Here is a 19,989-nt window from a genome sequence, read left to right as displayed (position 1 = left end):
TATGTTTTTTTAGTTTTGATTGTTGATTATGGAGTTTCTTTTCTCGATTTTCTTGTTTTTTTAATTTCATTTTGCGTTTTCTTGTTCTTGGTTTTTCGGTTTTTCCTAGATCTGGATTCCCTAAGTTTTTTTAATTTTTTTGGTTTTCGATTTTTCTTTATTTTTTTGAGTTTTCGGTTTTATGAGATTTTGATTTTGTGCTTTTTTATTTTTGATTTGGTTATTCAATTTTTCAATTTCGCTTTTTTGTCTTTGGTTTTTCGGTTTTTGTCTTTTGATTTTTTGGATTTTGGGGTTCGAAATTTCGAGATTCTTGGTATCTAGGGTTCGAAATCTGAGGAGTTTTTCTTATATATTCGAATTTTGATTTCTATTTTTGATTTTGCGTTTTTTGTTGATTTGGAAATCAATTTTCTTTTTTTTGGAAACTCAGTTTTTCGTGTTTTTTTTTTTCCGTTTTTCGTTTTTTAGGAATTAATCTGTATAGTTTTTTAAAATCAATTTAGGGTTATTTTTAGGGTCTTTTTTGGTCTTTACCCTCATACTCACATATGAATTGTAGTTAAGTTTTTTGCCGTAGTGGTCGTGATATGATGATTATGATAATATTGAGTTTTTTTTAATCAATCAAAGGTATAGCAGTTAACTTCATCTGGTGATCTGATGGTCAAGTTTTTTAATCAATATCTGGCGATCGGATGGTTAAGTTTTTTTCAATCAATCAAAGGTATAGCAGTTAACTTCATCTTTTGTTCCTTCCAAATGATTATGATACATCTCTACATCTCCCCCTTTTCAAGTGTAATTTCTTAGTCAATTTTAAAATTATTGAGAAGTTATAATGATAATATCAGATCTAGTCTCTATGGCAGTAACATTAATCAATTTTAAAATTAATTTATTTTATTTCTTTTTTTGGTTGATTTTTTTATTTTTTGGTATTTATAGGTGGCTGGCGTGGCGGAGCAGTGGCTGACGCGGCGGAGATGTGGTTGATGCGCTGGTGAGGTTTCTGGTGGTGCGGTGGCTGGCGCGATGGTGCAGTACCTCGGCAGTGGGTCCGACTAGTATTAGATTTTAGTTACAATGTAATTATACTATTATAGTACTAAATTTTGGTATTAGATTGTAAATATATATATTTATTTTAAATAAAATTCTCATTTGTTTAATTCTCAATTTTTTTTATTCTAGCATTGTTCACTTTGAAATAATAATTGAAAGTTAATAAAATGAATTAAAGAAAAATAATAAAGTAACACCTTGGGCAAAGTGAAAGATGATAACAAAAGTATCTGAGCAAAAGCAGCTGTTTTGTCTGGTTTACAACTTTAGCGTCCGAAATTTCAGTTTTAGCGTCCGATTTTAGTCGGACGCTAATTTGCTTCCAACTTCAATCGAACGCTAATTTGCTTCCGACTTTAATTGGACGCTAATTAGCATCCGACTAAAATCGGACGCTAAATTTTTAGCGTCCGCTAAGCGGACGGTAATTGGACAATTAGCGACCAGGTGTTTTGCATCAGCCTTTTAGCGTCCGTTGACGGACGCTAATCTCATTAGCGTCCGATCCCGCGTTTTTAGCGTCCAATTTCGTCGGACGGAAAAATGTGACATTCTTCTTGTGATATATATATATATATATAGGGTTGGGTTCCAGTGAGAACCCTCTTATGGTGAGAACCGTGAGAACCACTTAAAATAAGCAAAAACTTACTAAAATGAACAAAAAAGAGTACCAAATGAGCAGAAACATAAAATGAGTATAAACCATTAAGTTATCAAAAACGTAAAATGTAGAAAAATATAAAAGAGGAAAAACGTAAAATGAGCATAAAAAAGTTCAATGAGAAAAAAAGTAAAATGAGCAAAACGTAAAATGAGCAAAGATGTTGATAAATGAGCACAAAATTGTTAAATGAGCAAAACCATAAAATAAGTGAAATAAAAATTGAGAAAAAATGTTATGAAATGATCAAAATCTTCGTAAAACGAGGAAAAATGAGTGGTTCTCACGGTTCTCACCATAAGGGTGGTTCTCATATGAACTTAAACCTATATATATATATATATATATATATATATATAGGTAAAGCTAAACCTAGAGAAAAGGAGTGTGATGTACAAACAGACAAAACATAAAAGACAAAAGAAAACAACTATAATCTGCCTAGGATCAATAAAGAATACTAGGTACAAAACTCTAGGAAAAAATACTCTACTTTAGGAACATGGAGAGATAATGTTCCCTACATGTGTGCACATGATATGTTCAATACACCCCCCCTCAAGTTGGACTAGTGGTAAACAAACCCAACTTGAAACTGAGATGCTTGTGTTGTTGCTCACTAAGACATTTTGTCATGATGTCTCCCAGTTGTAGAAAGGACTTGACATGAAGAACATTGAGAAATCCATTGCTGAGATGTTCTCTAACATAGTGACAGTCGACCTTGAGATGCTTGGTGCGTTCATGAAAGATGGGATTATGAGCAAGATAGATGCTAGATTTGTTGTCACAAAAAAGATCAATAGGTGTAAGAATGGTAAGACCAAGAGCACTGAGAAGTCCCTCAAGCCAAACTAATTCACTACTAGTTTGGGACATACATCTATACTCAACCTCAGTAGATGATTTGGACATTGTTTTTTTCTTTGTTTTCCAAGATATGAGAGAATTGCCCAAGAAAACACAATATCCTGTCAAAGACCTTGCACAAAAAGCACAATTACCCCATTCAGAATCATAGAAGCAAATAAGCTTTAGTGCAGAGTCAACAGAGTAAAATAAAGCTTGATGAATAGTCACTAGTACAGAAAAGGCAATTTGCGTCGGATGTGAGGCGCCTATTTGCGTCGGACTATGGTGCGACGCCAAAGCCCTCGACGCAAATGACTCAGAAACGATCTGCGTCGTATGCAGAAACGACGCAGATTAGTTAGCTATTTGCGTCGCACGTTGTATACGGTGCGACGCAGACTACCCAACCCAACACCAAGCTCAAAGGGTAATGTGCGTCGCACATCGCCTAGAGTGCGACGCAGATGAGTGATTTGCGTCGCACCTTGGGCTACGTGCGATGCAAATTGCAATTTTTTTAGGAATTTTTTTTTTTAAATTAAAAAACTTGGAATGGTACAACAACATAGATACAACAACTCAAGAATACTGCCGCGCTTTTCGAGTGCAGATCTGATGAAGATAAAGAGAAAAGGAGAAGAAAAAATATGAAACGAACAACTAATGTAATACAATCAACAACTAATGTAATACAATCAACAACTAATGTAATACAAAAAATTAGAAAAATTAGGAACTAAAACAAAATCAAGAAGCGAACACATCGTGAAATTAGAAAAAATATGTACAAAATCAAGAACTAAAAACAACAAAGAAATTAAAAAAAAAGTGCAGATCTGATGCGTTCTTGTTAATCTTCGATGACGGGAGATCTAAAACCTTCTGGCTTCTCTATGGCGACCGCAACAGCAACAAACTCCGACGTTATGAAGTGCAACAGACGAAATTAGCGTGATGAGGAGAAAGAGATTGAAGCACGAACTCCGACGTATTTTCACTGCAAATTTTCAAATTTTCACTCAAAATCAAAAACAATTATATATCACAAACAGAAATTAATCAACATTCAACTGATGAAGATAAAGAGAAAAAGGAGAAGACACAACAGAGGGTAAGAACGAGCGACTTAAAAATCAAAATCGAGTTGAAATCGCTGAAATTATGCTCAAATTATATGACGATTTTGCCGTTGAACAAAGGCGATTTTTGTTATTGAGGATATCGACTGTTCTGTCGACCTTTCGGATCGGAAGATTAACACTACTAATTATCACCACAACAGAGGTTTGAGGAGAAAGAGACGCAGTGAGAGAGAGACGCAGTGAGAGAGAGGCGGGTTTTTAGGGTTTGAGGGTTCGAGGGTGAGAGAGAGACGCAGTGAGAGAGAGACGAGAGAGGCAGGTTTTTAGGGTTTGAGGGTGAGAGAGAGGCGCGGTGTTTTAGTAAACAAGTGAGTTGGGCCGCAAATTTGCGTCGTATGGGCCATGAGGTCCGACGCCATTTAAGCTTTTGCAACGCACTAAAATACCATGCGACGCAGATAGTGAAAGACGATTTGCGTCATATTCGCCACGTGGTTCGACGCAAATTGGGATTTTGCAACGCAATTTTATTGCATGCGACGCAGATAGCTCTGATAAGAGCGTTTCTAACGGACTTTATGACTTTCTTTTGGCTTGTTTTAGCTCCCTTTTTCTCCTTTTCTTCCCTCATTCTCCTCACTTTTCCCTTCTATTTCATTCACTTGATCATACTTGATCATAGTGACATTTTGTAGATTTTCGATCTATTTTGATCGAATTTCTAGCGCATATGCTTTCACCATGTTTGTTCATTTTTTTTTATGCATGACCCTTTTCGGGGCCGAGTAATGCGAGACATGGCACAAGGGAACGAGGTAGAGGATGAGAGGAAGCATGAGGTGCACCTAGATTTCCCCCGCACACGCTGGTGCGTCCGCACATTCTGCTGGTGCGCCCGCACCATCGACCTATCATGAGACATATTACAGACGACTTCTGTGCGCCCGCACCCAGCACAAGGTGCGCCCGCACCTATGTCTGGTGCGCCCGCACATTTTGACGGAGGAACTTCGACTGAGGCAGAAGACATAGGTGCGCCCGCACCTGACATGTGGTGCGCCCGCACCTATATCTGGTGCGCCCGCACCTATTCATTGTGCGCCCGCACCATTTAACGGGAGATTTCCACCTTGAGGCAGAAGACTCAGGTGCGCCCGCACCTGAGGTCTGGTGCGCCCGAACCTGAGCAAGGTGCGCCCGCACCTTACGATCCGGAATGAAAAAAAATCGATCATTAAACCCTCTTTTCGAGAGGAGTTTTAGACTTACGCTTTATTCTAGTTTTTCAGAGAATATTTTAGGGTTTTGTATTAGAGAGAAAACACTTTAGTCTTCATTGATAATTGAGATTAGTGATCATAGTTTGTGATTCATTTGACATTGAAGGTACTTTTCTTATTTAATTCAAAGTTTCAGTTTTTAATTCATTCTCTTGGTGTTTGTTTATGTTCTTAGATTATTTTAGATCTTTATTCTCTTAGTCCCATAAATGCGATTTTCTTCAGTTTAATCATTGCTTAATCATGTTTAACCTTAGATTAGTCATAGATTTTATGTTTAATTGCTTAAACTCCATGATTAGTGAGTAGTTTCATATCTAGGGTTAGGGTGAAAGCATAATTAGGGTTTTAATATGATGTTGATGTGATTGTGATGATGGAGAAGCTTATGCATTGATCTTGGTGTTTTGAGACCTTAGGATAGATATTGATCACATTTATACTTTGGTATTTTGATTTCAAATGTTCTTAAATCGGATTTTGAACTCTTTTATCATCCCCAAGAATCAACTTAATTTCTATACCAAGATATTGGATGGAAATTAAGGGGATCCTTCATTAGGGGTTTTCCAAACTTATTGAATCTCTTAATCAATTAACTAAAGACCATTCGAGAGAGGATTTAGTTGATGATTAAGTGATTACTCTTGAGGACCATTCGAGAGAGGACTCGAGTATTTATGAGGAGAACTAAACCTTGCATAATCGTCTTTGTTGCTTCACAATCGCATTAACAATCATCATCCGTTCTTATTCATACTAGTAACCTTAACTCTAGTGTCTTTTATTTGATATTTAAACTCGTATATTTGCTTGTTCTAGTTGTTAGATAGTCTTAATTGTTACCAAACATCTTTCAAACCCCCAAATACCTTTCAATTAGGTAGTCTGACTTGATAGACTTTAATCAATCCCATTTTCCCTGTGGATCGACCCTTGACTTGCCCTTACTATTCCTTAGTAATTGCTTGTTAGGATTATAAATATTGTTTGGAAAGCGGTTCTTAGTGCCTTAACGACACACTAAAAACCTCTTATCAAAATGGCGCCGTTGCCGGGGAATTGTGCTATTGATTGAAGTATATTTTAGTTTAGTTTGCTTAGTTGATTTTTCTTTTATTTTCTTTTTAACTGTGGTTGTTATTTGCTAATCCTCTGCTTAGCTTTGTTGTGTTACATGAGAAGAAGAACTCACGGTTCACCCACATTGCCTCTAGATCCTGAAATCGACCGTACATTGCGAAAGCTTCGGAAGAATTTGGAAAATTTGACTTTGGGTTCCGAGCCTTCTTCACCAATCTCAAGTACATCAAGTGAAGTTGAATCAGAAATGGGTGAAGCAAATCCACAACTGTTTAGGGATTTCGGAAATCCGGGTTCCTATGTTCTTCAAGGTGGAATTCGACTCCCACCACCACTACAAATTTCAGCATTCACCCTCAGTATACTCGGATGGTGAAAGCAGAGCAGTTTTGTGGGGGGTCAGATGAAGATCCTCTAGACCATCTCGACAGGTTTCTTGAGATCTGTGCCATGATAACAACTAATGATGTCTCTCCTGACTACATCAAGATGCACTTGTTCCGGTCCTCTCTTACCGGAAAAGCAAAGTCATGGCTCAAGAGCTTGCCTGCTAATTCCCTCACTACATGGGAAGAATCACATGGCCTTCTTGAAGAAATACTTCCCGGAGTGGAAGACTGCGGACATAAGGAGGAAGATCTCCTCATTTGAGCAAGAGAACGATGAGACACTTGCCGAAGCTTGGGAGCGGTTCAAGGAGATGATCCGTTCATGCCCACACCATGAGTTCAACAAGAATCTACTCATGCGATTTTTCTATGATGGTCTTGATCCGATTTCACGGGCCAACCTTGATGCTGGAGCGGGAGGTCAACTATCTAAGATCCCGCAAGAACAACTTGAGTCCACAATTGAGGAAGTGATCAAGAACTACTCATGGGGTGGAAGACGAAGAGGTGCTCAACCTAAGAAGAGCGGAAAGTTTGAAATTGACCCCATGGATCAAATTCAAGCAAGATGGACCAACTCGAACAAGAAGCTCTCCAAGATCAATCTTGCATCGTCTACTCCTTCACAGGTAAACTCTTTTTCTTGTGATATTTGTGGTGGTACTAACCATGATACTTCTTATTGTGGAGGTACCCATTCGGAGCATGTGGCGGCAATTAATTCAAGAGGAGATGGATATCAAGGAAACCAAGGGTATAGGAACAATCAACAAGGAGGTTGGAGACAACCTCAACAAAACTACACCCAAGGATTCAACCAACCTCAACAAGGATGGAATCAACCTCAACAAGGGTACAACCAAGCTCACAACCAAGGGTTTGCGCAAGGGTATAACCAAAACCAAAACTATAACCAAGGTGGTTCCTCCTCACAAGGGTCCAACACTACCAAGCTCCACATCAAAGGACCAACAACCCAAAACCTCCCTCCAATCTTCCATTCCCCAAACAAAATCCCGAACCTACACCATCTTCCGATCCAACCTCTCTCCAAATTCTCCAACAACTCCAATCCATGAACCAAATTCTCCAAAACCATGAGCAAAGGTTTAAGAGCTACAAGCCCACAACAAAATGCTTGAAACCCAAATTGCCCAAGTAGCTGAGAAGAATCCCTCACCCCCACAAATCAACTTCCAGGCCAACCCATCCTAACCCCAACCTCCATCAAGCCAAAGCCATTCATTTGAGGTCGGGAACAAGTTATGCGGGTCCTAAGATGCCGAATGGGGAGTTAGAGAAGGATGAAGAAGCTGAGGTTGTTGAGAAGGAGATGGAGCTGAGGAAACTGAGAAAGAGGAAGTTGAGGAGAAAGATGAGTCACATGTTCAAGTTGGTGACAAAAACCATTGCCATCACCTCCACCAACCAAATCTCTATGTGCCTCCGGTTCCCTATCCTCATAGGTTGGTAGAGAGAAAGTTGAGTGACAAGTTCACTAAATTTCTCAATGTGATGAAGAGCCTGCAAATCAACATCCCATTCCTTGAGGCTATGTCTCAAATGCCAGCTTATGCTAAATTCTTGAAAGAGATCCTCTCCAATAAGCGAAAACTTGAAGATGAGCTTATCTCCCTACCTTACCAAGTGAGTGCTCTTGTGCAACGAACTATGCCCAAGAAGCAAAGAGATCCCGGGAGTTTCACCTTGCCGGTGAAGATAGGTGACTTAGAGCCTAAGGGTGCACTGGCCGATCTGGGAGCAAGTGTCAATTTGATGCCTCTTCTATTGCAAAGCACCTGAAATTTCCTCTTCATCCTACGCGCAAAACGATTCAATTGGCGGACCGCACTGTGAGAGTCCCTGTGGTGAGTTGGAGGATATACCGATTCAAGTTGGGCATGTGTTTGTACCATGCGACTTTGTGGTGATGGATATGGAGGAAGATCCTGAGACTCCTCTTATTCTGGGAAGAGAAGCTCTAAAGACTTTGGGTGCCGTGATAAACTGCAAAAACGACACAATCACGGTTGAGGTAGCTAATGAGCGGGTGGTGTTTGAGTTCTCTAAAACATTGAAGAGACCTATGATGGAGAAAATTTGCCGGGTAAGCCTAGTGGAAGATGAGGTAGAGGACCCATGAGTGTGGATAATTTGGGGACGATTGTATGCTATCTTACCGACACCCTTAGCTTGGACATGGAAGAGGAAAGCAAGATGAGGCGTTTGAGGTTCTAGCTGCATCATCCACGGATAAAAAGGAGTGTTCTAAGCCTCCTCCCAAGGTAGAGTTCAAACCCCTTCCCTCCTCTCTTAGATATGTTTTTCTTGATGATGCATGTACTTATCCTGTTATTGTCAATTCGAGTCTTGATGACATTTCTATATCAAAACTGATTGGAATTTTGCAAAAATATAAAGATGTCATTGGGTATTCGATTGATGACCTTAAGGGGATAAGCCCTTCTCTTGCTATGCATCGTATCCATCTCATCGATAGTAATGCCTCCTCCATCGAGCATCAGAGAAGGCTCAATCCCAACCTCAAAGAGGTTGTGAAAAAGGAGATCTTGAAACTACGTGACGCGGGAATCATCTATGCTATCTCAGATAGCAAGTGGGTGAGCCCGATTCACGTGGTTCCAAAAAAGGAGGCATGACTATAGTTGAGAATGAGAAAGGAGAAACAATCTCAACTAGGACTGTCACTGGGTGGAGAGTCTGTATTGATTACAGAAAACTGAACAAATCCACCCGGAAAGATCATTTCCCCCTTCCCTTCATTGACCAAATGTTGGAGAGGCTTGCTCGTCATTCACACTTCTGTTTTCTCGATGGTTATTCCGGATTCTTTCAAATCCCCATTCATCCGGATGACCAAGAGAAAACCACCTTTACTTGTCCGTATGGGACATTTGCATATCGAAGGATGCCCTTTGGTTTGTGTAATGCCCCATCCACTTTTCAAAGGTGTATGACAGCAATCTTCTCTGACATGCTAGAAGATTCCATTGAAGTCTTCATGGACGACTTTAGTGTGTGTGGTTCGTCTTTTGACACATGTCTGGTTAATCTTGAATGTGTGTTAAAAAGGTGTCAAGAGACGAACCTTGTACTGAATTGGGAGAAGTGTCACTTTATGGTCGAGGAAGGCATTGTACTTGGGCATAAAGTGTCGAAAAAGGGTATTGAGTAGATCCGGCAAAGGTTTCGGTTATTGAGAAGCTTCCGCCACCGAACTCGGTGACGGGAGTTCGCGCTTTCCTTGGACATGCTGGTTTTTACCGGCGTTTCATCAAGGATTTCTCTCAAATAGCCAAACCATTGACGAATCTACTTCAAAAAGATGTTGATTTTGAGTTTGATGAGTCTTGTACTAAGGCTTTTGAAACTCTTAAGAAAGCCCTTACTTCTGCCCCCATTGTGCAAGCTCCGGATTGGAGCTTGCCTTTTGAACTAATGTGCGATGCTAGTGACTTTTCAGTGGGAGTTGTTCTTGGCCACGCAAGGAAGGGAGGCTTCATGTGATAGCCTATGCAAGTAGGACTCTGGATGATGCTCAACGGAACTATGCAACTACGGAGAAGAAAATGTTGGCCGTGGTCTTTGCTTTTGACAAGTTCCGTTCCTACTTGACATGTAATAAGGCGGTGGTGTATACGGATCATTCTGCGGTCCGGTATTTGATGAGTAAGAAGGATGCCAAGCCTAGGCTCATTAGGTGGGTGTTGCTTCTTCAGGAGTTTGATTTTGAGATGAAAGAGAAGAAGGGGCGGAGAATGTGGTAGCTGACCATCTTTCTCGCCTCCCTCTTGACAATCTGGAGGAGATTCCTATCGAGGACATTTGAGAGAAGAAGCCTTGTTCGCCATTCTGAACAATGAGGTTCCATGGTTCGCTGATTATGCAAATTATTTGGCCTGTGGGATTGAACCTCAAGGTTTTACTTCCCAACAAAGGAAGCGGTTCTTTAAAGAAGTTTCTAGGTTCTACTGGGATGACCCGCTCCTTTTTAAGAAGTGTGCTGATGGTGTGTTTAGGAGTGTGTTCCTAATCATGAGACGGCCTCGGTTTTGCATCATTGCCATACTTTGGCATGTGGAGGACACGTGGAAGCAAGCAAAACTGTTGCTAAGGTGCTCCAATGTGGTATGTTCTGGCCAACATTGCAAAAGGATGCCCGAAAATTTGTGGTGGCTTGTGATAGATGTCAAAGGAGTGGTGGCATCACAAAGCGACACGAGATGCCTCAACAGAACATTCTTGAATGTTGAGCCGTTTGATGTCTGGGGAGTCGACTTTATAGGCCCATTCGTTCCTTCCTGTGGGAATGTATACATTCTTGTTGCGTCGACTACGTGACAAATGGGTTGAAGCCATTGCCTCTCCCAAATGACCATAAGGTAGTCACCAAGCTTTTGAAGAAGATCATCTTCCCTCGATTTGGGGTGCCCCGCGTGTTGATCAGTGATGGCGGTTCACACTTCGCCAAAAAGAAATTAGAAGCACTATTGAAGAAATACGGGGTGAATTACAAAGTAGTTCTTCCTTATCACCCCCAAACACAAGGCTAAGTTGAGGTCTCGAATCGAGAGGTTAAGAATGTTCTTGAGAGAGTGGTAATAGGACACGAAAGGATTGGTCTTTGAAGCTTGATGACGCTCTTTGGGCTCTTCGCACGGCTTTTAAGACGCCTAAGGCACCACTCCCTATCGCCTTGTGTATGGCAAAGCATGCATTTGCCGGTTGAACTAGAGCACAAGGCTTGGTGGGCAATTATGGAGCTCAACATGGATCTCCACTTGGCGGGAGAAGCTCGAAAGGAAAGGTTAGTAGAGCTTGAAGAACTTCGTTTTGATGCTTATGAGAGCTCGAGAATATTCAAAGAGCAAACGAAGAAATGGCATGATCACCAGATTCAACAACGAGACTTCCGGGTTGGGGACAAGGTCTTGTTGTTCAACTCAAGACTAAAGCTTTTCCCCGGAAAGTTGAAGTCCAAGTGGTCGGGTCCCTTCTCTGTGTTGAAGACTACTCCATACGGAGCCTATGAAGTTATGGGTGAGAATGGTCCATTTTGGGTAAACGGTCAAAGGTTGAAGTTCTATCATGATTCTCATGCCATTGATTCAATTGGTTGCTTGATTCTTCGCTCACCTGAGCGACTCTTATGATGGTAGTATCCTTTTTAGTCAAGCTAATGACTTAAAACAAGCGCTACACGGGAGGCAACCCGTTTCTTTTCTTTTCTTTCCTTTCTTTTATTTTTCTTTTGTTTGTTAGTTAGGCTTTTGATTTATCAGTTCGCCATGAGAGCTACATTAGGACATCTGAATTTGTATGAGAGGCTGAGTGAAATGAGTGATTCGACAAAGAAAGAGTGAGAAAACAGAAGGTTAGGTGCTCCCGCACCGCGTGGATATGCGCCCACACCTTATAAAAAATTTTCGAAAAAAAACATGGTGCGCCCGCACCAAATCTGTCGACTGTTTTTGAGAAAAACAGAAGACTTAGGTGCGCCCGCACCAAGCCTTCCGAATTTTTCAGAAAAACACAGAAGGGTCTGGTGCGCCCGCACCTCTTCTTGGTGCGCCCGCACCAAAACACTTCTGAAACTTTTTTTTCGATTGGTGCGCCCGCACATTGAGGAGGTGCGCCCGCACCAAACCGGCTGGGCACGAAATTTCGCAAGTTTAAGTCAAATTTTCGGCCCTCCTCACTCACTTTCCTCCTAATTTCGAAACTCTCTCTCACACTCACTCACTTTCTCTCTCTTGCTCCTCTCTAGATCCGGCCACCACGACACTTTTCCGGCCACTTCCGACGACATTTATCACCGGAATCTTCATCACCATCTTCTCTACAACATTCAAAGCACAAAAATTGGGGGTTTTGCAAGGATTTGATTTCTAGGGTTTCAAAATTGGGGATTTTCATCTCCATGTTGGTAACTCCCTTCTAATCTTTGTTTTTTCATCAATAATCTACTAAATTGAACTTCTAGTGTGTTTTCTTTTAGATTGCATGCTTGTTTTCCTTAATTTCTTTTGATTGTTCATGAACTTTGGTCATATTTGTGTTTGGTGATGTGGTGAACAAGTGCAATTTTTGTGGTTTGTGATAAATTCATAATATTCTGACTTTTTGAGAACTACATTGCATAAATTTTTACGTGTTGTTGATTTTTGTGCATAATTGTGGTTGGTTTGGTGAAATTGGCTTGAAAGTCTCTTTGAGTGGTGATACTCTTGATTGCTAGCAACTTGGTTGCTACTAATTGTGGATGGCTAGCTGGTAGATCTTAGGATTAGTTTTTGATTTTTCTTTTTGTGTGTTTTCCTTTTTGTGTGTTTTCGATTTTTCTTTTTGAGTGTTTCTTTATGTAGAGAGTCCGCTTTGTGGTTGTGTCATTGCAGCAGATCATCACTTCTCCTTCCTCTTTTTGCAAAACAACAATTCTTTACCACCATGGGAAGAAGTAGTGGTGAAGGCGCATCTAGGTCTAAGAGAGCAAAGACCGGGTCCTCTTCACAAGGACCCTCGTCCAGCTCTAATCCCCCTCCCCTCTATGCTGTGAAACTTCCCAACGCCGCTCATAAACAAATTTTCCAACAACGTTCTGAGCGCACGTTTCGTCCCATAAAGTTCTATGACCACACTACCTGCAACTACCTTAACATCGAATCGATGATAAGGGAGATGGCAGATAATGTCGGGTTATCGGACTTCCTTGATGTTCATGAACCTACTTACGATCAACTCACTCTCGAATTCTTGAGTACGTTGAACGTAAGTAATGTGACAGGTGCTCTAACTATTCAATTTCGTATGTTTAATCAAGCTAGAGCACTGTTGTAACACCCCCAAATTACTCACTTTTAAATAAATAATTTAATAAATAATATTTGAGTAATTTAGGAGTATTACCGCCACGTGACTAACACGCTTTCGGCAACCAACTACTAACTAACCAAAATAACTTGCAGCGGAAGACTTTAACCAAAAATAATAATACTTCTTTATTAATAAAAGTAAATATTGTCTCAATACTCAAAATATTAAACACTCTAATCTAGGTGAAGATCCCCTTCCTAGTATGCTCCCATGCACATCCAAAATTCACCTGCAAATCTGCTTACCAAAAAGGTAAACAGGGCAAAGCCAAATAGGAAAAAGAAAATACGCGTCAGTATAAAACTGAGTACGAAATGTACTAGATAAGTAACACATTTGTTAGTTCGTCATAATTTTTCATTTCGAAAACTCCATAACCAAAAATTCAAGAATAACTCTTTAAGAATAAACTATTTTCAAACACTTAATAATAATTCAAGAATAACATTTAAGAACAAACTCTTACCAAACACTTGAATAATAATTAAGAAAACAAGAACAAATTCCAAACACTTGAATAGTAATTCAAGAATAACCTTTTTAAGAATAAACTCTTTCCAAACAACTTGGATTAAAAATAATCCTGAAAACAATTCCTCTTCTTATCTCCCCTTCTATTTTGCTAAGTGTGCACACCCCCCAAGCTAGTCATCCCATCACGGAGCTATATCAAGGGTAACTATAATTGCCAACAAGTGGACTTTGAATCTCTTGATATTAATCAAGCGGAAATAATAATAATATGACTTGTAAGTCATGAATAAACCTCCTTTCCTCATAAACAACTTTTTGAACATTCAAAGTTCATAAAAACCAATCAACCTTTCCTTGTAAAAATAATTTAATTTTCCAAAAAGGATAACAAAACTTCTATATAAAATGATTGATAATATCATTCCTTCTTTTCACTTTCAAGAGTGAATAATAAAACATTGTAACCATTTTAAACAAATTTCTAAACCAATCCAACCAATAAAACAATAAACAACTTTATCATATAAACCACATTTTAAAAGATCTAGCTACATAAGTACCTTGATCTTGCACAAAATGTATGCTAGTATCTCCACTTACTCTTAATCTTGAACGATCTCCTAACAAACCAATCATATAAAAATCTAATACGTAACTTATTACATGAACTTAATCATGAATGTAAACACGAATAACCTATCATGAGCATAATATTTTTTAGTAAGAAACATGGAAAATCTTTTTCTTTTCTAACCCAAAGAGAATTAGAACTTGAATAAGAAATATAAAACTAGAATAGATAAGAAGAGAAAGAAGAACCTTGAAGTATGGATTCTCCAAAGTTTTGTGTGGAAAAGATGGCTAAAGTGTGGGTATTTATAGGAGTAGAATAGTAGAGTACTTAATTTTGAAAATTAAAGAGTTTGTAACCTTCACCATAAATTAGGAATTAAACCAAGATTTGTAACCTTCATCATAAATTTGGAAAACAAAACTCCCCATTTACTTCACAATCCCGTCAAAAATAATGGCCTAAAAAAAAATTTTTTTTTTTTTTTTTTTTTTGGTTTTTTTTGAATAATTTTGACTAGGATTTAAAACCAAAAGTTTAACAAATCAATTTTGGCGCCATCTTCCGCCAAAATAATTAAAAACGAGTGAAATTGCTAAAATACCCTTTGCTTAAAATATTTATTTTAAAAAATAAATATTTTAATTAATAAATAAATACTTGAAAATATGGGGTATTACAGTCTACCCCCTTAAAAGAAGTTTCGACCTCGAAACTCAAGACAAAAAGTCATAATCACTTTCCAAAAATGGATTAAAATTTAAAATTGTAGTTTCTAACTCAAATGCTCATGTCTAAAATGCATATAATGACTCAAAAATATGCTAAAATGTAATAACTATAGTAAAAGCGCGAAACTCTATCGCATTCTACCCCCTTAAAAGGAGTTACGACCCCGTAACTCGACAACTAACCTCGGAAAAACAACGCCGGATATTTCTTGCGCATATCCGCTTCTGCTTCCCATGTTGCTTCCTCAGTCTGATGGTTTGACCATAATACTTTGACTAATCTTACATCCTTAGTCCGAGTACTTCTAACTTTACTATCAAGGATTCTTACAGGTCTTTCCTCGTAAGTCAAACTATCATCTAATTCAATGGTCTCAGGTTGCAGCACATGAGACACATCCGGAATATACTTCCTTAACTGAGATATATGGAAAACATCATGGACTCGACTTAAATCATTTGGCAAATTCAACTTATATGCCACTTTCCGATCTTCTTTAACACCTCATATGGCCCGATATACTTTGGCTTAACTTTCCCTTCTTCCCAAATCGCATCACCCCTTTCATTGGAGATATTTTCAACAATACCTTCTCCCCAACCTGAAACTCTTCATCCCTTCGCTTCAAATCAGCATAACTCTTCTGCCGATCTTGAGCTGCTTTGATCTTTTCTTGAATCACTTTCACCTGCTTCACCGTCTCTTCTGAGGAACTCGGTCCAAGCACCACGTTTCACTAATATCATTCCAGCAGACTGGACTTCTACACTTCCGACCATACAAAGCCTCAAACGGAGCCATACCAATACTTGCATGATGACTGTTGTTGTAGGAAAATTCTATTAAATCCAAGAAATCCTCCCACGAACCCTGATACTCCATAACACAAGATCGCAACATATCTTCTAAAGTCTGAATTGTTCGTTCTGTTTGCCATCTGTAGCCGGATGAAAAGCTGTACTCATTAACAAATTAGTACCCAAAGCCTTCTGCAAACTCTGCCAAAAGTTGGACAAGAATCGTGAATCACGATCGGAAACAATGTCCTTAGGCACACCATGATATTTCACCACCCACTTCACATATGCTTTAGCCAATTGATCCATCGACCAAGTATTCTTCATAGGTATGAAAGTTGCAGATTTAGTTAGACGATCTACCACTACCCAAATTGTATCATTTCCAGCCTTAGTTCTTGGTAATGCAGACACAAAATCCATTGATATAGAATCCCATTTCCAACTCGGAATATCCAGAGGTTGAACCTTCCCTTGCGGCCTCTGTGCTCAAACTTGACCTTTTGACATGTGAGACACTTAGCCACGAACTCTGCTACCTCTCGCTTCATGTTTGGCCACCAGAACATTTTCTTCATGTCCTTATACAACTTATCACCACCTGGGTGTACTGAATAAGGTGAGCTATGAGCTTCTTCCATTAATTTCCGCTTCAACTCTTCTCTATTACTTGGTATACACCACCTCCCCTTGAACCGAATACTCCATCATCGGCATCTGGAAATCCGACACCTGACCATCCCGGATCTTCTCTCGAATCTTTTCTAACTTTTCATCCTTTGATTGACCCTCCCTAATCTCATCATAGATTGAGGGTTGAATCGACAAAGAACCCAATAATTCTTCAACACCGCCTTCTTCTAGTACCTCCAATGACATTTTCTGAAACTCGACACATAACTGACTTGGCAGCACCATTGCATTAACTGAATGACTCGACTTTCGACTCAATGCATCAGCAACAACATTAGCTTTCCCTTCATGATACTGGATCTCAAGATCATAATCCTTGATCAACTCCAACCACCTCCTCTGCCTCATGTTCAACTCCTTCTGAGTGAAAATATACTTTAAGCTCTTATGATCCGTGTACAACTTACACGTTGCCCCATACAAGTAGTGTCGCCATATCTTCAAAGCAAACACTATTGCAGCTAATTCAAGATCATGGGTTGGATAATTCACCTCATATGGTTTTAACTGCCTAGAAGCATAAGCGATGACCTTCCGGTTCTGCATCAATACACACCCTAACCCAAATTTCGAAGCATCACTATAAACATCATACTGCTGGTTTCATCAGGTAGAGCCAAAACTGGTGTTGTAGTCAACCTTTCCTTCAACGCCGAAAAAGCTTCCTCACACTCTGGAGTCCAAACAAACTTACATTCTTTCTTCATCAGGCTAGTCATTGGTCTCGATATCTTTGAGAAATCCTTTACAAATCTTCGATAGTAACCAGCTAACCCAAGGAAACTCCTTATATCAGACACCGTCTTCGGTGTTGGCCATTCGCGCACCGCTTGAATCTTAGTAGGATCCACCGAAACTCCTTCCTTTGAGATAACATGTCCAAAAATGCAACCTCATCCAACCAAAACTCACACTTAGAGAGCTTGGCGTACAACTTATGCTCTCTTAGGGTGGACAAAACTTCCCTCAAATGCAGCTCATGACAACTCCTATCCTTTGAATATATCAAAATTATCTATAAACACCACATATTTATCCAAGTATGGCCTGAAAACCTATGCATCAAATCCATGAACACTGCAGGTGCATTGTCAGACCAAACGGCATCACTGTAAACTCATAGTGACCATACCGCGTCCTAAACGCAGTCTTAGGAATATCACCCTCAGCAATCCTCAATTGGTGATAACCTGACCTTAAATCTATCTTCGAGAAAACTCGCTCCTTTCAACTGGTCAAATAAATCATCAATTCTCGGAAGCGGATACTTATTCTTGATCGTCACATTGTTCAACTCCCGATAATCAATGCACAACCTCAAACTACCATCCTTCTTTTTCACGAACAATACAGGTGCACCCCAAGGAGAAGAACTAGGTCTTATATACCCTTTTTCCAACAACTCCTCCAACTGAACTTTTAACTCTTCATCTCAGCTGGAGCCATTCTATACGGAGCCTTTGAAATAGGTCCGGTTCCTGGCATCAAGTCTACGGTGAACTCAAGATCCCTAATCGGTGGCATACCCGGTATCTCTTCAGGAAACACATCAGGAAACTCAGATACGACTGGAATCTCCCTATTCTCATCTTCCTTTTCAATCCTCTGAACCCCAATAACGGACACCCCTTCTTCACATAAGATTGAATTCTCATCGCAGACACTATCTTCATTCCCTTCTCCTTCCCAAGCTTCCTATAAGTCACCCTTTCTTTCTTAGGACCGACTAAGGACACCTTCTGGGCCTCACAATCAATATGAGCCTTGAATCTTCCCAACCAATCCATCCCCAAAACCACATCGAGGTCTGACAAATCAAACTCAACTAAGTCGGATGGAAGTTCACCCCAACTATCACTAAAGGTACTTGACTATGCAACCTAGTACAATTAAACATTTCCCCTGATGACAATGCAATTTCTAATGAAATAGACATGGACTGCTTAACTGGAGCTTGTCTACTAAAGTGCTAGAAATAAATGAATGAGATGCTCCTGAATCAAATAACACTTTGACAGACAAGGAATTAATGAAAAAGGTTCCAACTACTACCTCAGAAACATTCTGAGCCTCACGCGGTTCATGACGAAAACTCTGCCTTTAGACTGATTTCCCATCCCTGGTTTAACACCAGCATCGGAAGAAACTAACTTCTGTTGATCATTCTGAGGTGCCTTACTACTCGGGTCAGGTTTGACTGCAGGTTCTCCACCAGCTTTTCTAAAGCACTCATATTCACGGTGCCCCAATTTCTGACAATAATGGCATGTCACCAAGTTGCCTTGACAATCTTTTCCAGGTGGTTCTTATCACACCTTTTGCAGAAAAAGGTTCTCTCAGCTTTCTTCCCATTCCCTTGGTTCCCATTAGGCTTCCGACTAGGGTACCTATTATCTTTCTCAGTTTGGTTAAATCCACCATTGGCTTAGGCTTCTTATCTCCAATTTGTTGGTTCCCATTGTTGTTATACTTCCTCTTTTCCCCGAGGAAGTCCCTTCAATCTCTCTTCCTTTAATCCCATATAAGTGAGCAGCTCTACCATAAATTTCATCAAGAGTCTCAAAAGTTACTCCTCCTAGCTTACTTTGGAGAGTTAAGGTTAACCCTTGCTCAAACCTTTGGGCCTTTAAAGTCTCAGATGGTACTATCTCAGGTGCGAACCTCATCAACTCCAAAAATTTGCTATAATACTCATTAACAGACATAGTCCCATTCTCAGATTGGTGAACTCCATAGCCTTTTGCTTCCTTAAGTACGCAGGATAAAACTTACTCCTCAGGGCTTCTTTAAACTCGTCCCACCCAAAGTTCGGATCCTCTAAAAGATCATCTTTTCGTTGTTTCCACCAAGAGGTCTGCCTCATCTCTCAAATAATAAACAGCATTATTAACTCTAAGGTTTTCAGGGCACACTATGGCATCAAAAAGCTTATCAAATTCTCGGATCCAGTTTTCTAAGCTAGCTGGGTCCTCTTTCCCATGGTAAGTCGGAGGTTTGACAGCTGCTACCCTCTTAAAGACCTCACCAAAACTATCAGTCTCACTCTGCTTGGTTTCTTGATTAGCTATCACTTGAGTGATGTTTTCAGTGATCTTTGCTAGCCTTCTAACCATAGAACCCATACTCCTTCTCCTTCTTTCTGCCATTCTGCCATTCTGCTAGGAGTAAAAGTGTTTGAGTAAATATACATATATAAACATTCAGAGAATTACTGTCTATCTACCAAACAATTCAATAAATAACCATGTCAATATAATAGTTCAAAATATAGCAATCACATATTTCGTACATCACGGCCAAATATGAGGCCTTATTCATAACAACTACTAGAACATTTGAGTGTATCAAAATATTCTTAAGACAACTAGGCCGTTTCATGGCCAAAACAAAACTATATATTCCTCTGGTTACTG

The 19,989-nt window shown here is 39.7% G+C and overlaps 1 protein-coding gene and 1 non-coding gene across 2 annotated transcripts in view; one reads left to right on the top strand and one right to left on the bottom strand.

Moving 5' to 3' along the window:
* Positions 1 to 19,989, top strand: part of LOC104892067 (UDP-glycosyltransferase 85A2) — a 67,317-nt gene that overhangs the window by 39,547 nt on the left and 7,781 nt on the right. The gene's annotated exons all lie outside the window — the stretch shown is intronic.
* LOC125494444 (small nucleolar RNA R71) lies at positions 6,649 to 6,755 on the bottom strand. The gene has a single exon (XR_007270693.2). It is a non-coding gene; the product is annotated as a small nucleolar RNA R71 (small nucleolar RNA).

The sequence above is a fragment of the Beta vulgaris genome, chromosome 1 (genome assembly GCF_026745355.1).
Source record: "Beta vulgaris subsp. vulgaris cultivar EL10 chromosome 1, EL10.2, whole genome shotgun sequence".
NCBI classification, from domain to species: Eukaryota; Viridiplantae; Streptophyta; class Magnoliopsida; order Caryophyllales; family Amaranthaceae; genus Beta; species Beta vulgaris.
This window is presented reverse-complemented; position numbering and strand designations above follow the sequence as displayed.